Consider the following 21,059-nt stretch of genomic DNA (forward strand, 5'->3'; position numbering starts at 1 on the left):
GTAAGGTAAATCTGAATGGGATTCAGGGCTAACAAGAGCATTATTACTTTTCCAAACCTTCAATAGCATAAGTGTAGACCAGCAGCCCCATGCTAGAACATTCTATGGGAGAAAACCTGCTGTCGCCCTCTTGCACAGGACACCTCGAATCCTGTTTCTTTTTCCAAAATTTGTACTCACTCATCCTGAAGTGTGGATTTCGTTCTTCAAATTCACACGAGAATTAGGAAAGAAGAAATGGATGGTGAGCAGCTGGGGGCTGCCCCACAGGAGGACATGGTGTAGCCTTGACAGGCGACAGTTCCAAGCCTCACGCAGACCCCACCCACCAGCAGAATTGGAGAACGTGGCCCTGTGTGCCAGTCGCATCTAAAAACTTCATTCTCAAGGTCTCTTTCACGCACTTACTGTTGAATCTTTTTTTTTTGGGGGGGGTGGGTAACTGAGAATTGAATCCACGGTTTTACTGAGTCCAGGACTTAGGAAATGACACTGGATTTTGACTTCTGCTGGCAGGTCAGGGGTCTGTGTGGTCACAGGCATCTGCAGAGCATAAGTCTTGCTGATGACCTCAGAAGCTAAATATCAATTTATTTTCTTCCCAAGGTTCTTCTCTCCAGAATTTAAACCGTGAAATCCTCAAACCAAGATAATGATATTCACTGGGGGGGGGGGAATCTAAACAAAACAAAACAAAGAAACAAACAAAAACAATGATAACACAGTTTCTTTGTCTCCCCTGCCTCCTGTGGGGTTTATATAGCCCTTGGGGTCAGGGGTATTGTTCCCATCTTATGCTAATGAGGGTTTGGAAAAAGTACCAATGCTATTGGTCCAAATTTATGCTAAGTTTTGGAAACTATTGGTCAACTCTCAAGTCCCAATTTGGTTCTTGTCTGCCCCACTTCCATCTTCTTGCTGCCAGTGCATCGCCACAGACCCTTGTCACTACCACTGAGTCACATCCCTGCATCTTCCTTTTCTTTTGATATTGGAAATTGACCGCAGGGATGCTTCACCACTGAGCCACATCCCTGTCTATTTTAATGTTTTATTTGGAGACAAGGTCTCCCTAAGTGGTTGAGGCTGACCTCCAACTTGCAATCCTCCTGCCTCAGCCTCCTGAGTCGCTGGGGTTACAGAAACAGTCCACTGTATCTTGTGGGCTAATGCATTTTACTTATTTATTTATTACTTGTAGTTGGATACAATACTTCTATTTCGTTTATTTATTTTTATGTGGTGCTGAGGATCAAACCCAGGGCCCTGCACGAAGCGGCAGCAGAGCCTTGGAGCAGTGGAGTGGTGGCCCTGGGTGGGCAGCAGCGACCTGCAAGCACATACTGTCCCGGGACAGCAACCTCCTGCTTCCAGACCTGCAGGGAGGAAATAGAAGTGGGGTATCTCTGAATGGAAGTCTCTAGTTGAGAACTGACCAATAGCATTAGTAGGATTCCAAACCCTAATTAGCATAAGTTAGGACCAATAGGAATGACCCAAGTGCTATATAAACCTTTAGCTGGGGATGTGGGTGCAAGAATATCGCTGTGGGTTTCTCACCTGTGGGTGGAGAGTTTTGGTCTCGGTTTGTGAATTTCATATTTCAAACGCTCTGGTTAAGAATCTTGAGAGAAGGTGGGTTTAACCCTAAACCCTCAAATGTTGCTGGAACATTTGAGGGTTTAGGGTTAAGGTTAGTTCTTAAGAGCTGCCATGTTTTTTGAATATCTGTCTTAAACACTATTGACTTCACTGAGCTTGATTCTTAGCACCTCGTTTTAAAAAAGAATATAGGTGCTTGAGGGTTAAGTGGGTTGGAAAGTTGTCTTAGATAAGTAAAAACCTAAGCAGAGGTATGAATGGACAGAGGAGGTGGGTTACAGAGGCTGTTAGAAGTTTGGTGGTGAAGGCTGGGTTGAGGCTAGCTCAGTGAGTTAGTGCTTTTCTGACATCTGTGAAACCCCATGTGCCATGCCCAGCACTGTCCAAAAATTAAAAAATAAAATAAAATAAAAAAAGCTAAAGCCAGGTGCAATGGCACATGCCTGTAATCCCAGTGATTCAGGAGGCTGAGGCAGGAGGATTGTAAATGGGAGGCCAGTCTCAGCAATTTGGATACACCCTGTCTCAAAGTGAAAAGGGCTGGGTATGTAGCTCAATAGTGATGGATAGGCACCCCTGCTTCAATAGCTGGTAGCAAAGAATAAGAGTATAATAGCCAAATTAGGCTGGGGGCCCATTTGAGGTTCTAGGTGGTGGTGGTGAGAAATAATCCAGATGCATGAGTTTGATAAGAAATCTCCAGCCCCAAATGAGGTATTGTCATTCCTTGGTATCCTGTATCCAGTAGGGATTGGGCCCAGGACCCTCCTAGGATACCTAGGATATCAAGATCCCTGATCTCACGTCCCTTATATAAAATGGCACAGTCTTTGTATAGAACCCATCCAGCTGTGTGTGTGTGTGTGTGTGTGTGTGTGTGTGTGTGTTGGTACCAGGGACTGAACCCAGGGCTGCTTTACCACCGAGCCACATCCCCAGTCCTTTTAATATTTTGAGTCAGGGTTGCCCTGAATTCCTGAGGGCCTCACGAAATTGCTGAGGCTGGCCTCGAACTTGCAATCCTCCTGCCTCAGCCTCTCATATCCCTGGGATTACCGGCCCACGCCACGGTGCCTGGCCTCCTATAGACTTTAAATCCTCCCTAGTTGACCTGTAACACCTAATGCAATATCAATGCTCTGTTGGCAGCTGTTATACAACATTTTTTAGGGCAGGAATGGCAAGGCAAAGAGAATCTGTACACGTTCAATACAGACACTTTTTTTTCTGGAATATTCTCTGTCCTTGGTGACATCCCCCAGGACAGGGCCCTCCCCAGGTTCCTCAGCCCCCCTCCTGGATCAAAACTGGGGTTTTTCTCAGTCTTTCTTTCCCAACTGACCTCCGCTTGGGTTGCGTTTCTGTCTAATCTGCCTCCAGCCCAGGGGCAGGGGTGAGCACAGAGGCCTAAAAATACCCTGAGCTGCCAGGTTGGCTCACATCAACCCTTCGCCAGCAGGACACCTGTCCCTCGGGCTTCCCTCCCTCCCTCCTGGGAACTTTCATTCCCCTCAATTAGAGGCCGGGGGTGGGATGCGGAAGGACAGTCTGATCCAAGGTGCAGAGATGAGCGCTTTCTCTGGGGTCATGTTTCATGGCCTCCCGTGTGTACAGCTGGGGACACCCCCATTCCAAGAAGACAGGTTTTCTTATTATCCTGCCTGCCTTTCTCCTCTCCCCCAACAGCCTTCAAAAACCCTGATCTCGCCCTGCGTGGTGGAGCACGCCTGTAATCCCAGCAGCTTGGGAGGCTGAGACAGGAGGATCACAGGTTGGAGGCCAGCCTCAGCAGCAGCGAGGCACTAAGCAACTCAGTGAAACCCTGATTCTAAATAAAATTCAAAATAGGGCTGGGGAGGTGGCTCAGTGGTTGAGCACCCCTGGGTTCAACCCCTAGTACCAAAAAAAAAGCCCTTATTTCTCTCTCACACACACAGAAACAAACTTCCAAAGAGAATAAAGCCAGAAGACTCCTGGTTGGGCATCCCAAGTCCTGGCTCTTATCACCAGGGGTGGTGTGGCCATTCGCTTCCCTGTGGCCTGTTTCTTCCTTTGTGAAACTAAGGGATGGGAGATGGGGTCGGATCTTCTCAAAGGGTATTCTTTGGGGTTCTACATGGATGTGAGGGGGTGGCAGGAAAGCTGGAGGTGGGGGAGTGTCTGAAGCACATCTCCCTGTCACCTAAAGCTTCTCTGCTTTTGCCTGAGTTCTAGGAATCATTGTAAGATTTTACCTGACGCTGAACACGGTGGCGTGTGCCTGTAATCCCAGTGACTAGGGAGGCTGGGACAGGAGGCTAGCCTCAGCAATTCAGAGAGGCCCTAAGCAACTTAATGAGACCCTATCTCAAAATTAAAAATAAAGAAGGACAAAGGAGGACCTGTCTGTCTATTGAGAAGGCTTGAAAACCACACTTTCAGGGGGTAAAGTGTCCCTTGGGCCCCCATGATTTATGATAAACTAAGGCTGCTATCACATCCCAGTTTAATTTCTTTCTTTTTTAAATTTGTTCTTTGGTACCAGGAATTAAATCCAGGGGGCCCTTAACCACTGAGCCACATCCCCAGCCGTTTTTTATATTTTATTTTGAGACAAGGTCTCGCTAACTTGCTCAGGGACTCAAATTGTGAGATTAGCTCAAGATCCTCCTGCCTCAGCCTCCTGAGCTGCTGGGATTACAGATGTGCGCCACCACGCCCAGCCCCAGGTTGCTTTCCATGATGCATCCACCCTGAATGATTGGCTGTTCTCCACTGTTCTACCTCATCCCCGGTTATTTGCTATGATTCTTGCTCTCTCCTGGTCACATGGCTCATCTTTTAAGCCACTGGTTAGGCACCCTCTGATCCTGAAAGTCTTCCAAACCCTCAGACATGCACAAAGTTCTCTTAAGAGTTGTCACAGATCTAAGCTCTTTCTTAGCACTTAGTTCCTCTGTAATTGCGTACACACCTGTCTGTCTGTCCTCAGAAGAGTATCTGAGGTTTAACCCTAACCTGCCATTTCCCAGCTGTGTGACCCTGGGCAAGTGACCTAATGTCTCTGTGCCTCAGTCTGTATGTATCTAAAATAGTATCAGCAAATGAAAAAATGCTTGCTATGTGCCTGTTCCTGTCTTATGTACTTTAACACATTGAATCCACACAACATTCCTGTGAGAGTGGTATAAAACCATTCATTTGAAAAGAGGGGAGCAAAAAACAACCCCAAGGCACAGAGAGACTTAAGAATTTGCCCCAGGTCACACAGCTTGTAAGTGACAGGTCAGAATTCAAGCCATGCAGTTTCAACTACCTTGATTTCTTAAGGTACTCTTTTTCCATTGGTCTAAGGTGATTTAAGCCTAGGGGTTTAAAATAAAATAGGAATGGGGCATATTTTTATGATTTTTAAAAATTATTACATTCTGGGGCTGGGGATGTGGCTCAAGCGGTAGCACGCTCACCTGGCATGCGTGCGGCCCGGGTTCGATCCTCAGTACCACATACCAACAAAAATGTTGTGTCCGCCGAAAACTGAAAAATAAATGAATAAATATTTAAAAAAAATTATTACATTCTCTCATTTACCATCATGGGACCATAGCATATCAGAGCTGATTAGGATGTGTTACATAAATATAATAATCATAAAAACTAGCAGTTACTGAATATGTTATGTATCAGTCATGAGCTAATGTATTTTTTATTAGCATATACTTATTTTTAATTCTTTCTTTTTCTCTCTCTCTCTTTCTTTCTTACTTTCACCAGAGATTGAACTCAGGGCACTTGACCACAGAGCCCCATCCCCAGCCCTTTTTATTTTTTATTTAGAGACAACATCTCACTGAGTTGCTTAGGGCCTCACTAAATTGTCGAGGCTGGCTTTGACCTTACGATCCTCAAGCCTCAGCCTCCTGCATCACAGAGATTACAGACATGCTCGGTATTAATTTTTGAAAGCAGTTTTAGTTTCGTTTCATAGTAAAACTGAGCAGAAAGAAGAAATTCCCCACATTCTTCTTGCTCCCAGACCATAAACCACCTCCCCTTCTGTCACACAGTCCCCTGGAGTGGCCCATCTGTTACAGGAATGAGCCTACACCAGGACATCAAAATCACCCAGAGTCCAGAGTGAACACTTAAGGTTGTATCTTCTGTGAAGCCAAGTTTCACATCAAAACTTGTTTCTGGGCTGGGATTGTGGCTCAGGGCTAGAGCACTTGCCTGGCTCTTGTGAGGCACTGGGTTTGATCTCAGCACCACATAAAAATAAATACAGGTATTGTGTCCATCTATAAATACAGATATATACCTCCCCTTTGGTTTCAGAAGGAAGAGAAGTTGTACCATGCATCCAGGAAGCAAGAAGTGAACAGGCAAAACTCATATGAGATTTTTAGGGTGATGAACCCATTCCAAATAATACAATTATGGTGTCAGGGTATATTTATTAGACCTGGACAAGGAGCTGGGGAGCAAAACCCTTGCCCTTCATCTCAGCTGCTCAGAAGGCTGAGGCAGGAGAATCTCTGAAGCCCAGGATAAAAGGTCAACCTGGGCCACATAGTAAAACCCTTAACCCTTAAGAAAAAAAATATCTAAAACCCCAAGGGAACCAAGGTCCCGTCAAGCCGATCAACACGGAGAAATCACCCTCACAAAATCCATGCTAGGCACTGTATAGAAGCCCTACTATGAATCTTTGAGTCTAGTGGTTTATATAGCCCCTGGTTCACTGCTATTGGTCCAAACTTATGCTAATTAGGGTTTGGAAATGTACTGACACTATTGGTCCAAATTTTTGGCAGCCTACTAAGGCTACTGGTCAGCTCTGGAGTCCTGACTTCCATTCAGTTCTACCCACCTTCCGATTCCTCCTGGCAGGTCAGGAAGGGAGAGGTTGAGTCCTTTGGATGGTCTTTGGCATTATGTGTGTGTGGGGGGGTGCTTGGGGAATATCTGAACTTCAGTTTTCTCATCTGAAAAACAGTGATAATAGTGCATATCCCAAAGTATCATTTTAAAGCTTAAATGTAAAAAGATAACTCACTTCAAAAATGCACTAGCCCACAGGGTGCAGGGGCTTGCATCTGTAACCCCAGCGGCCCAGGAGGCTGAGACAGGAGGATTGCAAGTTGGAGGTCAGCCTCAGTAACTTAGGGAGACATTGTCTCAAAATAGAACATTAAAATGGCTGGGGATGTGGCTCAGTGGTGAAATGAGCCCGAGTTCCGTCTCCAGTACCAAAAATAAAGAAAAGAAAAATATGTGGAGGTAGCTCAGTGGTAGTGCCACGGCTGGAGGCGAGAAGCTATGGTAGGGAGTGGAGTGGGGGCCATGGCCATGTGGGTGGGAGAGCCTGGCTGCGTGGATCCTGCCACACAGGCACCTCAGGCCTGAGGTACCAAGAACCAGCACCCAGGCAAGCCAAGAAGTGCCAACCTGTCATCCTTGGGCCCCAGCCCTGTGCACTGTTTAGACGCCTGCTGCAGAAGCCGGCTCCACGCAGCGCTACAGACCAAACCAAGATCTCAGGCTCCTGCTTCCTGACCTGGGGCCACACAGAGGGAGTGGGGCAGACGGGAAGCGAGGTCGTGACTTGAGAGTTGACCAATAGCTGAGCATGATTGCCAAATCTTGGACCAATAGCGTTAGCAGGTTTCCAAACCCTAATTAGCATAAGTTTGGGCCAATAGCAGTGAGCCAGGGGCTATATAAACCCCTACATGGAGCTGCTTGGGTGGGTAAGGCAGGTTTTTGGGAGATTGAGTTTTGTGATGGAAGAACTTGGCCTTGCTTCTTGGTTTTGGTCTCCTATGAAAACATGGTCTCCAAGCAAGAGCTCAAGTCCTGGTAGAATTCAGTCTTGGAACCTTAGCCCACCATCAGAAGCGGGGAATTTTGCTTCACTTGAATTATCCCATGTTCTAAAGGGAGTTGCAAGACCGGTAGGTGTAGCTGGTCAAATACCTGCATATTTAGACAGTATTGCCTGCGGGACACAGTGACACAGTTGTGACATTGCTGGTATGCAGAAGTGATCTGGCTTCTGCAGATTGTCACCTGCCTGTAAAATGCAAAATCTACTGTCATGTGGCTGTTCGTCCAAACTCACGGTAATTAGGGCTTGCAAAAAGCACCAGTAGGACTGGTTCGGACTTGTGCTAATTAGAGTTTGGAAACCTACTAACGCTATTGGTCCAGATTTTTGGAATCTTCCTCATCTAGCCCCACTCCCTCTGTGTGACCCCAGGTCAGAAGGCAGGAGCTTGAGGTCTTGGCTTGGTCTGTAGCACTGCATGGAGCAGGCCTCTGTAGCAGGCGTCCGTACAGTGCCCAGGTGACAGGTTGGCGCTCCTTGGCTTGCCTGGGCGCTGGTTCGCCATGCCTCAGGCCTGCAATGGCTTTGTGACGGGCTCCAGGCATCCAGATGCTCCAACGCACTCTGGCCACTGCTACCCGGCTCCATAGCTCTGCTGCTACTTCTCAGCAGGGACAAGTAGATCAGCTGTGTGACTTGGCAGTGGGAGAGCCCTCCCTGTTACTGCCTTCAAAATTTTGTCTTTGCCAGAAGGTCTTATACTTGGAATCATGATCATAGCCTTTTCAAATTGGCTTCCTTCATCATATCCATTCAAGTCTCCTCCTTGTCTTTCCTTGGAGCTGATTTCTTTTTTGGTGCTGAATAATAAATATTCCATTGTCGGAATGCACCACCCTTTATTCTTCTCTAAGCTCTCTGGGTCAAGTTCTGCCAATTCATGGGGTTGTTCTAAGTATCTGTGCAGGTTTTTCTGTGGGAGCAGGTTCTCAACTCCTTTGGGAATGTGCTGAGGAGTGCATTTGATGATCAGATGATCAGAGAAGGTTTCTTTTTGAAAGAAGTTGCCCAGCGGCCTTCCCAAGCGGCTGAGTCATTTTGCATTCCCACCAGCAATGAACGACAGTTCCTGCAGCTCTCTATCCATGTTGCTATTTGGTGTTGCCCGTGTTGGGTTTTGGTCATTGTGATAGGTACGTAGGAGCTATCTTGTTATAATTTGCAATTCCACAATGACATGATGCAGAACATGTTTCTATCGGCTTATTTTCTATCTGACCTTCCTTGGGGATGTCACTCTTCTTTGGTGACATATTTGCATGGCTCAGTCTGCTGCAGAAATCCCTGTCTGAAGACCCCACCCGCCTTCCTCATCAGCTAGGAGAAAATGGAAGTGGGGCAGACCTAAGCTGGGACTCATCAACCAACAGCATTTGTACATTTCCAAATCCGAATTAGCATAATTTTGGAGCAACCGTGGAGTCCTTTCAAGTGCTCTCTGTGCAGCAATGCAGCTCCACAGCCTCCACCAAATACATGCAATTCAATTGTTTCAATCTCTCATTTCCCCTAAGCAGGGAGAAAATGGAAGGCAAATCTGGACAGGGCTAACAGGATTATTAGTCTTCCAAACCCAAATCGGAGTTGGAACCAACAGCTATGATAAAAGTGGTACATAAAACCCCAGAGTAGCACTCTCAATGGGAGAAAATCAGCTCTGCAGCTCCCCACTTGCACTTGAGGTTCAAATGTTCCTTATTTATTTCTTTATTTGGTACCAGGGATTGAACTCAGGGCACTCGACCACTGAGCCACATCCCAGCCCTATTTTGTGTTTTATTTAGAGACAGGGTCTCACTGAGTTGCTTAGGGCCTCGCTATTGCTGAGGCTGGCTTTGAACTCTCGATCCTCCTGCCTCAGCCTCCCGAGTTGCTGGGATGACAGGCATTCACCACCATGCTGGACTTGTTTTTTAATAAATCTACTACACTCACTCATTTTTACCCAAGAATTTCATTCTTCAAATTCAGAACCAGGAATGAATGAATGAAGAACTGCCCAAGTTCTCAGCTTCAGAGTCTTGGAACCTTATGCACATCCCACTGATCAGAATTCAGGGACTCCTCAGCTGCCAACAGTCTCTCCAAACTTTGGTTTCAAGGTCACCTTTGACATTTTGTTCATTCAGCATTGAGGCTTATGGGGGGGGGCTACTAAAAGTTGATTTCCCGGCTTGTAGTGACACGTGGAGTCTGTGTGAAGTTGCAGGCCTCTTCCTGCTCAAGTGTTGCAGCTGTTAACATCTGGCCACACCCTCCAGCACTGCAGGTCTCATGGGCCACACCACCCCCTGTTGCAGCTCTAGGCCATGGTCCACATTCTTCAGCCTTGCACCAGCAAATGGCAGGCCACGCCCCCCAATGTTGTAGCTCACCCAACAATTTTCTCCTGAAACCGGAGTTTTGGAATAAAGCTAAATTCTCCCCTGCACCAGGCAAGTAAGAGCCCGCATAAAGCTATAGGGGTCTCCTAACTGAAAACTAACTACTACAGCTCTCAGGAGTAGCTCCCTCCAACAACCTAACGCTGAGTTCTTCTTTCAGGGTTCTTCCTGAATTGAAAGAATAAAGCCTACACAAAGAATGAAGAGTTAAGTCCAGCATGGTGGCTCTTGCTTGTAATCCCAGCAGCTCGGGAGGCTGAGGCAGGAGGATTGCAAGTTCAAAGCCAACCTCAGCAACAGCGAGGCACTAAGCAACTCAGCGAGACCCTGTCTCTAATAAAATACAAGATAGGGCTGGGGATGGGGTTCTGTGGTTTTAGGGGTTTATGTAGACCAGAAACAGAGAGAATGTCCTAGAAGCACAGGTGGCTGAGACCCTTACCTTTCCTACACACATCAATCTCCTTCCAATAAGTCGCTCTTTTTTCCTGGAAGCATATCGCTTTGCATTTCTACCACTTGAAAATAAAATAGGCCAATATAGCTGAGATGATGATCCCCAGCAAGGCCACTACTGGGGCTCTGTTCCCCTCCTGCTGACTGGCAGGGTCCTCAGTCCATCGGCTCTGATTCACATGGAGGACACTGGTCTTTAGGTTATGAATAAGGCCATCTGTGTTCCTGTCCCCATCTACCCTGCTGGGCCTCCTGGGACATGTACACGGCCTCCTTGTCTCAGGTGAAGGTCAGGTCAGTGGCAGGAAGCTGTGGTTTATGGGTATCAGCAGGAACAAGGGGAGGGGCTTGAACCACATTAGGTTCCCCTCTGAGGTGCTGGGGGGAGGCTGACGAGTCTTCTCAATGCCAACAGAAAGAGAGTGCTCTTGATCCATTTCTTTTCTCAAAAAAAAAATTGTTTAATATCTTTTTAGTTGTATATGGACACAATCTCTTTATTTAGAGACAGGGTCTCACTGAGTTGCTTAGCTCCTTGCCATTGCTGAGGCTGGCTTTAAACTCGTGATCCTCCTGCCTCAGCCTCCTGAGCTGCAGGGATGACAGGTGTTTGCCACTGCACCCAGTTACCAAAAAAAAATTTTTTTTAATGAGATATAAATTGCATACAGTACCGCTGTGGGTATAGCTCAGTGGTAGAGTGATGCCTAGCACCTCTGAGGCCTTTGGCTGGATTCCCAGCATGCCACCCCCATACCCCTCAAAAAAAGATTTGTGTACTTTATATAATTTTTTTTCCAGTGCTAGAAATGGAAACTAGGGCCTAGTAAAGTGCTCTACTACCAAGCCGCATCCCCTGTCCAAAGTGCACAAATTTTATTTTTTAAAATTAATCATCTATTTTGCAGTACAGGGGATGAAATTCAGGGGTGCTCTACCACTGAGCTACAAACCCTGGCCTTTTTTATGTTTTTTATTTTTAAATTTTGAGACAGGGTCTCAATAAGATGCCTTATCCTCCTGCCTCAGCCTCCTGAGTACCTGGGTTTCTGGGTGTAGGTGTGTATCACCACACCAGCATGCACATGTATTTAAGATGCATTTATATGTATGCATTGGGCTGTATAACCACGATGCACGTCAACACACAGAACGTTTTCAGCACCCAAGACTTCTTTGGACTCTTTCCAGTCACTCCTTACTAATCTGATCTACCTCCATCTTCCTGGTAGTTTGGTGGTGTTGTGGTGGTACTGGGGACTGAGCCCAGCGGTGCTTAATCACTGAGCCACATCTCCAGCCCTTTTTATGTTTTATTTTGAGACAGGTCCTGGCTAAGTTGCTGAGGCTGGCCTCGAATTGCGATCCTCCTGCCTCAACCTCCTGAGCTGCTGGGATTACAGGTCTGTGCCATCAAACCCGGTTCTCATTTGTGAGTTCTGCCTGTCCTTGAACTTCATGGAATCACACTTTGTGTCTAGTTTCTCCCACTCAAAAAAATATTGAGGGTCCCCCCGCTTTTTATTCAATACTGGGGAATGGATCCAGGGCTTCCTGAGGGTTAGGTAAGTGCTCTATCACTGAGCTACATCACCACCCTTATTTTATTTTAGTTAGACAGAGTCTTGTTAAGTTGCCCAGGCTGGTCTGGAAATTGTGATCTTCCTGCCTCAGTCTCTTGAGTAGCTGGCATTATAAGTGTGTGCTGCCAAATCTAATATTGTCCCCAATACTCTTGATCTGCATGATACTCTTGCAACAATAGATATCCAAGTCCTTTACATGTATATATTCACTTACTGCTTGTAGTTTACCTTTGAGGTAAGTACAAATAAAAGAACTCGGGTAGAAAGCATTGAAGTAACTTACTTGAGACCTAGATGTGGAGTGGCAGAGTTATTGGAAGACAAATCATCCATTCCAATTCATACCTGTGCCTGAGAGGCAGGCGGTCTCATCTGCTCGGTGCTGTGACACAGGCCTGTAATTTCTGTGAATCAGGAGGCTGAGGCAGGAGGATCACAAGTTCGAGGCCAGCCTCAGCAAAATGGCGAGACCTTGTCTTAAAAAATAAAATAAAAAAATAAAAAATAAGACCTTGTCTTAAAGAACAAAATTTTCATTTGTGCATTTATTAATTTCAAGAATATTTATGGAACCCCTAAAGGTATATGAAGGGTTGGTGGGATTCAGAATGGCAGAGATAAAGTCCCTGCACTCAAGGAGTTCACTGTCCAGAGAAGAAGGAAGAGATTTAAGGGGAAGTTTCATGCTTATGGGGATAAGAAAACAGAAGTTCAGGATGTTTTGAAAATGCATCATGGGAGAAGTTGACCTTTGCTGTGGGGTGAAGGAAGACTTCCCCAATGAAATGACATTTAAGCTGAGAACCAAAAGGTCACCTCTGTTGGAGAGAAAGTTGTACACAACCAGAAAACAGCTGAAGCAAAGGCCCTGGGGTGAGAGAGAGAAACTAGTAAAATAATTAGAAATTAGAAGTCACTTAGCATATGATGATTTGTTATCTAACAGTTATTTGTCTTGCTGACATGGAAATAAATTCTTTGGGTCTGGGTACTGGAGATTGAACCCAGGGGTTCTTTAACTGAGCCACATCCCCAGACCTTTTTAATTTTTTATTTTGAGACAGGGTCTTGCTAAGTTGCTTAGGATTTCACTAAGCTGCTGAGGCTGACCTTGAACTTTTGATCCTCCTGCCTCAGCCTCCTGAGTCACTGCGTTCTCTGTATCATGGTCAGTAGATATAACAGTCTTTTTTGGTCACTCTAAATCTTAATTAGTTTCTACTGCATTTGAATTTTGTGAAGCTACATTTCTCCATCCTTCCTTTCTTTCTGCCTGCCTATCTTTTTTCTTGCAGTGCTGGGGTTGGAACCCCAGAGCCTCACACACACCATGAAAGCACTCAGCTACCAAGTTATGTCCCGGGAGACTTTGAAGCCGATCTGGAAGGGGACCGAGAGTTTGCCCCATTTCTAGATGATGCTAATGTTGCTGGTCCTGGAACCACATTGTGGGTTTTTTTGTTGGTTTTTTTTTTTTTTTTTTTTTGAGACAAGGTCTTGCTGAGTTGCTTAGGGCCTTGCTGAGTTGCTGAGGCTGGCCTCAAACTTGCAATCCTCCTGCTTCAACCTCCTGAATAGCTGGAATCACAGTTGTGCGCCTCCATACCCGGCTTAGAGCTCATGCTGGGAATAGTGAAGTTTTACATTAGAAGACCAGGAAAGAAAAAGGCCTTAGTTTCTTTCATTATTGTAAACTATTTTGTGAGATTGGGATGGGGCTGCTGGGGATTGAATCCAGGACCTTTTGCATGTCAAGAATGTGCTCTACCACCGAGCTACATTGCCAGCTCCTGTAATTTATTTTAAAAATGATAATGTAGGAGCTGGGGATATATCTCAGTAGTAGAGGACTTGCCCAGCATTGAATTCCTAGCACCACACACACAAAAAAAAATTACATTGCAGTTTTTAATGTAGATAAAGAAGAAATTGATTTGAAAATTTAGTTTTTTTCATAGGTGGGATAATAGAGTTGCAACTGAAATATTTTTCTAGTGTTTTCTATCATAGGGAGAGTGAAATGAAAGTCAAGACATTTAAAATCAGTAATCTATTTAAAATTTTTTTTAGTTGAAGATGGACACAATACCTTTATTTCATTTATTTATTTTTATGTGGTGCTGAGGATGGAACCCAGTGCCGCCCATGTGCTAGACAAGTGCTCTAACCACTGAACCACAACCCCAGCCCCAGTAATCTATTTTTTGTAAGCATCATTAGTTTTTCTTCAAGAATTTTCTTTTTTGGCCATATTGGAGATTGAACCTAGGAGTGCTCTGTCACCGAGTCCCCAGTCCTCTTTAGTTTTTATATTGACACAGGATCCCTCTACGTTGGTGAGGCTGGCCTCAAACTTACAATCCTCCTAACTCAGCCTCCTGAGGAGCTAGGATTACAGGGGCGCATCACCAAGCCCAAGATTTTTTTTTCCCCTTGAGAATGTCTTACTCTGAGATTTTTGAGATCATTATGCATGTTTAATTTTTTTTTTTTTTGGTACACGGAATTCTTTTTGTGCATCATTTGACTTAATCATCAGATTTACATAAAGCGTCATACCCAGCCAGTACAAAGCTAACCAGCTGAGAGATTTGAAAGTCGAATTTTGGATGGTATTTTACAATCTGTATCCTTTATTAATATTGTCATAACAAAGAGGACTGCATACTCTTTGTAATTGAATTTTTGCTGGCATGATAGTTCCAATTCAATTTTCTCATCTCATGCTTAACAATAGTTTTTTTTTTTTTCTTTTTTGTACCAGGGGCACTAACCACTGAGCCACATCCGCAGTCCTTTTTATTTTTATTTTTGAGACAGGGTCTCACTAAATTACTTAGGGCCTTGCTAAGTTGCTGAGGCTAGCTTCGAGTGCTCTTCCTGGCCTCACAAACTGGGATAAGAAGGATGTCCCACCATGCCTTATAATCTCTCTTCCCAGAAGAGAGATTATACATTCATTTTTCTTTACAATAGATGTTTTGTGCTTTATATAATTTTGTATGATTAGAATCCTTAAAATGTTTCCTTTTTTTTTCTGGTTTTCTTCATGCTCTGTAATTATTTTGAGATTAATCAACAAAGTTTATGTAAGTATATCATTCTTTTTATTGCTAAATGTATTCTATCCTGTGGACATACCACTATTTATTCATTCATCAGATTTTGAACATTTGTGTTAGTTTTTGTTGCAAATAAAGCTCATGTTGAACATATATTTTCTCTTATTATTGTTTCCTTTTTCTTGTTAAGAATTCAGATGGTAGTGTCCAAGTCACAGGGTAGTTGAATGTTTAATTTATTTGTTTGTTGGCTTTTTGGTATTGGGGATTGAATCCAGGGGTGCTTTACCTGCTGATAGTCTTGTTAAGTTGCTAAGGCTGACCTCCAACTTGTGAACCTCCTATCTCAGCCTCCAGAGTCACTGAGATTACAAGTGTGTGCCCTCATGCCTGGCCAAATGTTTAATTTTTAGAGAAACTGCTAAACTGTGATTAAAACAGTTGTTCCTTTTTGTTTTTCCACTAGCAGGGTATGTGAGTTTCCAATTCTACACCCCTGCCAGTACATAGTCTGGTCCATCTTTAATTTTAGCCTTTTAAATTAAAAAAAAAATTTTTTTTGTCTTAGTAGTAGATGGACACAATGCCTTTATTTTGTTGATTTATTTTTATGCGGTGCTGAGGGTTGAACCTATTGCCTCACATGTGCTAGGCAAGCACTATCACTGAGCCACAACCCCAGCCCAGCCCTTTAAATTTTCCTGCTATCTTTCTAAGGTTTCAATTACATTTCCCTTGGGATTCTTGATGTTGAACATTAAACAAAATAATTTTTTATTATTTTTAATATATTTTTTTAGTTGTAGGTGGACATAATATCTTTATTTCATTTTTATGTGGTGCTGAGGATCAAACCCAGTGCCTCACATGTGCTAGATGAGCACTCTACCACTGAGCCATAACCCCAGCCCCTTTATTAACTTTTTTTTGTTTTAATTAGTTATACATGACAGTTGAATGCATTTATACACTTTGTATGCTAATACATAGATAAGATATAATTTCTCATTTTTCTGAATGTATATGTTGTAGAATCACATTGGTCATGCAGTCACATATAAAGTAATAATGTCTGTTTCATTCTTCTATCTTTCCTATCCCCATATCCCCTTCCCTCCCCTCACTTCCCTCTACCTAATCTAAGGTAAAGCTATTCTTCTCTAATGCCTCCTGATTTATTTAAACAAAATAATTTTATTGTTGCATTATAGTTATACATAATAGTGGGACATGTTGTCACATATTTAAAATGCACACAACATCATTTGGATAATTTCATAGAGCATTTTTTCACGTTTTTTTTAACCAGTAAATCTTTGTTGAATATCTTTTCCTATTTTTAAAATTTTAAAATTATTTTTAGTTGTAGTTGGACACAATACCTTTATTTTTATGTGGTGCTGAGGATCGAACCCAGGGACCCGCGCATGCTAGGCGAGCGCTCTACCGCTGAGCCACAATCCCAGCCCCAGATGTCTTTTCCTATTTAAAAAAAAAAAAGAGTTTAGCAATCTTTATCACTAACCATAATTATTATATGAGGCTAAGTGGCTCATATCAAGCATTAGATACCTTCATCTAAAATAAAGAGCAATTTTACCGTTTCTTACTTTAGTCCAAAGTATTTGACAGAATCTGTTAACATTTTAATTACTATAATGGGCTTTGTATATCAACCCGAGTAACAAAATGTACTCGTTTTTTGGTGATGTTTGTTTTCTGCATAAATATTCTAATTTGATGATACCAAATTTTGCCAAATAATGTTCCAGTTTTCATATGCTTAAAATTAATTAGTAAATGTCTGAAGGCTAAATATTGCCTCACCCAAATCAGAACAATTTAGATAATGTTTTCAAAACAGCATGGGCATACTCCCCGCCCTGCCCCCCCTCATGTATTTTTGGTGCTGGGATGGTAAGGAGGTGTGGTACCAATGACCTAGACCCCCAACCCAAATTTCCCATGTTTAAAATCTATGTGCTCTTCCTGGTCCTCCCCTCTTCTACATCGCCCCCGCCCCCAATTGGCCTTTTTTTTTTCTTTCAGTCCTGAGGATTGGTCCCAGGGGTGTTTTAATATTGAGCTACATCCCCAGCCCTTTCATTAACTGGTTTATTTGAGACAAGGTGTTGCTAACTTGCCCAGGCTGGCCTCAAATGTGCAGTCCTCTTGCTTCTAGCCTCTCAGGTAGCTGGGATGACATAGGTATGGGTCACCGGGCCAGGCTCTGGATTCCTTTTCTTAATAGTGTTCTTCCAGGAGCAAAACTTCAATTTGAAAAAACTCAATCTGTCAATCATTTCATTTAGGGTTCATGCTTTTTGTTTGCTAGAAAAAAAAAATTTGCCCATCTCGAAGTCACAGATCTTTTTTCCTGTGTTTTCTTCTAAAAATTAATAGTTTTGGCTTTTACATTTAGATTGATCAATCATTTCAGGTCACTTTTCTCAGGGGTGTCCTTCGATGCTTCTGGAATCTATAAATGAATCTCCTATGACCTTCAACTTGGAGTCAATCTTGCTACCTACCTTCACTCCTTCACCATTCATCCATAAGCCTGTCCATTTTACTTGCTAAATAGAGTTCTTCCCTACTGTCGCCCTCCTCTCTTGCCTTGATGACACACCCTGTGGCTGGCTAACTGGCCTCCCTGCCCCAACTCTGAGACCATTTAACACCCCCACACTGCTGAGCAATCATTTAAAAAGAGATGTAACGATCAAGTTACACTCCCTGTGACCATGCTGGAAAAATCCTCAAAGGGTTCCTCAAACTCTCAAAATCCCAAATCACTTACTTCTTCCTACACTGAGTCTGCTCCACATTGGTGGTGGTGGGGGGTCGTCTTTCAAAACCTCTTCTGCCAATGTTGATACTGTCCACCCTCCCACCAAGTTAGCCCTTCCCGTTCGGCTTTTGGATTGTAGCTCCATCCTTCTCAATTAGTCTCCCCCATAAAGGTTCTTCCAGCACCACGGATCTCTCAGGGGAGTGATTACTAATTTCAAATTTAATTTTATCTGATTCCCCCATGCACGTTTTCCTTCTCCATCGGCTCTCAAGGTTTCAAGAGGCCAAGGACTCCCTGACACCCGCACACTGTACTCCCAGCTCCTCTAACATGGAAGAAACCTTTAAGTGATGACCTAAAAAAAAAAATGAATTGGGGAAATTGGGAATAATAAAAGGAGGGGCTGGGCTGGGGTTGTGGCTCTGGGGTAGAGCGCCTGCCTAGCACACAGAGGCACAGGGTTCGATCCTGGGCAACACCTACAGATAAATCAAGTAAAATAAAAAAAAAAAATCAAAGGACGGGCTGGTGCTGGCTGCTTGCGATTTCTTCAGCAGTTAAGTTCTTATATCTGATGTAAAATAACAGCCTTTGCCCTTTTCCCAGCAGCCCGCTAGGCGGAAGGAAGGCCTTCGCGACTAAGGTAGGGAGCAGAAGCGCGGGAGCCGGAGCGTCACCCAGAAATCCGCGCAAAACTGCGCTGCTCAAGGGGCGTCGTTCTCCAGAAATGGGGTTCTCCCTCAGGAGCTCGGTTCCCGCAGCTTTAGGTCGGGAGACGCTCACCTGGAACCGCTCCGCGACACACCTGCGGCCGCCGGGCGGAGTCGGCCAGGCACCGCGTGGGTGGGCGGACCAGGGTGGGTGGGGCGTCGGCTTATATAGCCCTCGGCTCCGCCCCCTCGCGGCGTGCGCGCGCCTCCGCGCAGGCGCCGTCGGCCGGGGGCGGAGGTTGTGGGCGGCGGCGGTGGTGGCGGTGGCGCGCGCGCTCTCGCTCCCTCGCGCCGGTTCGCGCTCCCGCGCCGGGGTGAAGGCGGCGGCGGCGGCGGCGGCGGCGGCAGCGGCGCGGGGGGAGGGCCGGGAGGGGGGTGGTTGGGGGGGATGGACCCGGCGCGGCGGCTGCAGCGGCAGGAGCCGGCGCTTGAGCTCGAGCGACGGCGCTGGCGGAGACGCCGGCTGCTCCTCCCCTCCCCGCCGGTGAGTGAGCGCCCCCGTCGCGGCCGCGGTCCCCTCACGGGCGGCCCCTCGGCCGGGTGGGGGGAAGAGTGCGGTGCGGGAGCGGGGCCCGGGGCCGCCGCCGCTGCTGCGGGCCCGGCCTCCCGCTCGCGGCCTGGCGCGGCTCAGACCCTCGGTCGCCCCGGTTCGCGCCGAAGCCCCGGGCCTAGGGCTCGACCCCTGGGCCTGGTTTCGGTCCTCGGCTCGGGGTCCTGTCAGGTCGACCCCGGGGCTCCCTCGCCCACCCCTCACCGCACCCCCTTCCTGAGCCCCGGGGCTGAGGTGAGGCAGGGGCCGGGAGGACTGGGGCCGAGGCCCGAGGACGGAGCGGTCGGGAGCCGGCTCCCTTGGGGGCGGGGGGTCTGAGCCGTGGGTCGCCTGGGTCTCCAGAAGTTGGCCACCAGGGCTCAGGCCGTTGCCACCTGAAACCAGTTCTGTGCCTTTTGTTTTGATTTGGAACTTGTTTTGTCGGGGAGGAGGGAGCCCGTCGTCCTGGGGAGCACGGGGTGGTGCGAGGTGGGGTGAGGGTCCCGGCTGGTTGGGTTTGGCCCCGGGGGTGCCCTTTGTGAACCCCTTTTTTAGAAAGAGGGAAGGGGGCGAAGAAGTGAGTCACACCTCCCCCCCTAAAGGCCAGAGATCCCTCTGTGGCTTGCAAATCCCTGCTTCTGCAGCCTAAGGGAAGGTGTGTGTGCTGGTGGTCCAGGGGCTGGGTGGATTCATCCCTGAACAGCATGGATGGTGAGGATCCCCCATGTGCTTCTGTGGCCAAGTTCCTCTAGAGGCATTTGGCCACTTGAGTCATTTGGCCAATTGTCTTTTGCTTTGGTGACACATTCTGCCTGAGGCTTGGTAGATCCTAGCTTGTGCTTGCAGGCTGCCTCCATCCTGACTTGTTAGAGAAGTGGACCCTGGCCTCCCATCCAAAGTGATTCTAGAAGTCTGACTTACTCTTCAGAGGTACCTGTGCCCTAAGCATCTTTATGATGATGATTATTTTTTTTTAGTTTACTGTTAAAAAAAAAAAAAAGCTAAACCATTCCAGGTCTTGAAAAAACAGTAGGCTACTTTAAAAAAAAAAAAGTTGGATTTGTACAGACTTTAATAGGTACATTCTCTTAAATTTTTGGAAGTGATTGCTCAAGCCAAACCCTTATCTTTTTGAAGGACCTGTGAATAGTAATTATCCCAAAGCCTGAAGGAAAGAATCTTGTGAAAAATGTTAATGACATAAAATTCCTCCAGGAGGTGGGTACATTTTTTTTCCCCTCCATTTGTATAGATCAGAAGATTGAGACTCAAATTGTAAGTAGGTGGTAGTTGTACTAGTGTCACATAACAAACAATGCTTATAGGTGGGATTTGAACTCAACAGTACCTGGTCCTGCACCAACAGAGTTGGCTTGTATTTTTTTTTTTTTGAAATTACACACCCACTCTCTGGCTAGTATAGAAAGATTAAAAAGCTGCTTCTGGTCTGTGGGCGGTAACCTTTTAATTTTCTAAAGAGTTTTCAACTGCTTACAGAATAGATGCTGATCAGCAGCATAGAAAAATTTAGATATCAGAAATTCATTAGCAAGTGTGATCTGGATCTGCTATAATTATGAGCATTTATTAAGATGTGGCATGGTGTTGATGCTCTGTACTATGTTTAGGAGATGTGATTTCTTAAGTATTTGCATCTTAAGATAAACAGGAGCCCAGTCAGCTGACAGTGGTTTGGCACCTTGCTCTAATTCAGAGGACCTTTCATGAGCAACTTTGTAGTCTACAATTTCCTGAAGAATCCCCCTGTCCTGGACTAGCTGGTGACTAACATTATTACTTTATTTCTCTCTCTACTAGAATATTTCCCATTTTCTTTAAGAGTTTGTTCACAGCCTAAAACCTATGATGATTGAAGACTTCATATAATATGTGGTGACACATTATACCTTAGGCTTGGTAGAAGTTTAAACTTTTCAGGTCCATAAGCCATTTATTAATTTTTTTCATCAAATATTTATTGAATCCTTACTTTGTTCCAGAATTTTTTTCTAAGAATTGAGCTTCAGGATGGGAACAAAACAGACAAGGGTCTCTGCCCTCACTGTGCTT

The 21,059-nt window shown here is 45.4% G+C and overlaps 1 protein-coding gene and 1 long non-coding RNA gene across 9 annotated transcripts in view; one reads left to right on the top strand and one right to left on the bottom strand.

The window, feature by feature from the left end:
• Positions 1 to 1,159: 1,159 nt before the first annotated feature.
• Positions 1,160 to 18,636, bottom strand: LOC120891614 (uncharacterized). 3 transcript variants are annotated; one of them, XR_013431305.1, is made up of 7 exons: positions 18,534 to 18,636; positions 17,101 to 17,287; positions 16,339 to 16,438; positions 12,240 to 12,370; positions 6,452 to 6,566; positions 5,049 to 5,118; positions 1,160 to 1,376 (listed from the first exon to the last, which is right to left on the bottom strand). It is a non-coding gene; the product is annotated as an uncharacterized LOC120891614 (long non-coding RNA). The 3 variants fall into 3 exon arrangements; XR_013431303.1 differs by lacking the exons at positions 5,049 to 5,118; positions 6,452 to 6,566; XR_013431304.1 differs by lacking the exons at positions 5,049 to 5,118; positions 6,452 to 6,566 and having other exon boundaries at positions 17,097 to 17,287.
• A 188-nt stretch (positions 18,637 to 18,824) lies between these two features.
• Positions 18,825 to 21,059, top strand: part of Tmcc1 (transmembrane and coiled-coil domain family 1) — a 164,303-nt gene continuing 162,068 nt past the window's right edge. For 5 of the 6 annotated variants that reach the window (XM_078033424.1, XM_078033428.1, XM_078033426.1 and 2 more), the window contains exon 1: positions 18,825 to 18,944. The gene's annotated coding sequence lies outside the window, so the exon portion shown is untranslated. The remainder of the gene's footprint in view (positions 18,945 to 21,059) is intronic. The other variant, XM_078033425.1, reaches the window with a different exon arrangement.

The sequence above is a fragment of the Ictidomys tridecemlineatus genome, chromosome 16 (assembly GCF_052094955.1).
Source record: "Ictidomys tridecemlineatus isolate mIctTri1 chromosome 16, mIctTri1.hap1, whole genome shotgun sequence".
NCBI lineage: Eukaryota > Metazoa > Chordata > Mammalia > Rodentia > Sciuridae > Ictidomys > Ictidomys tridecemlineatus.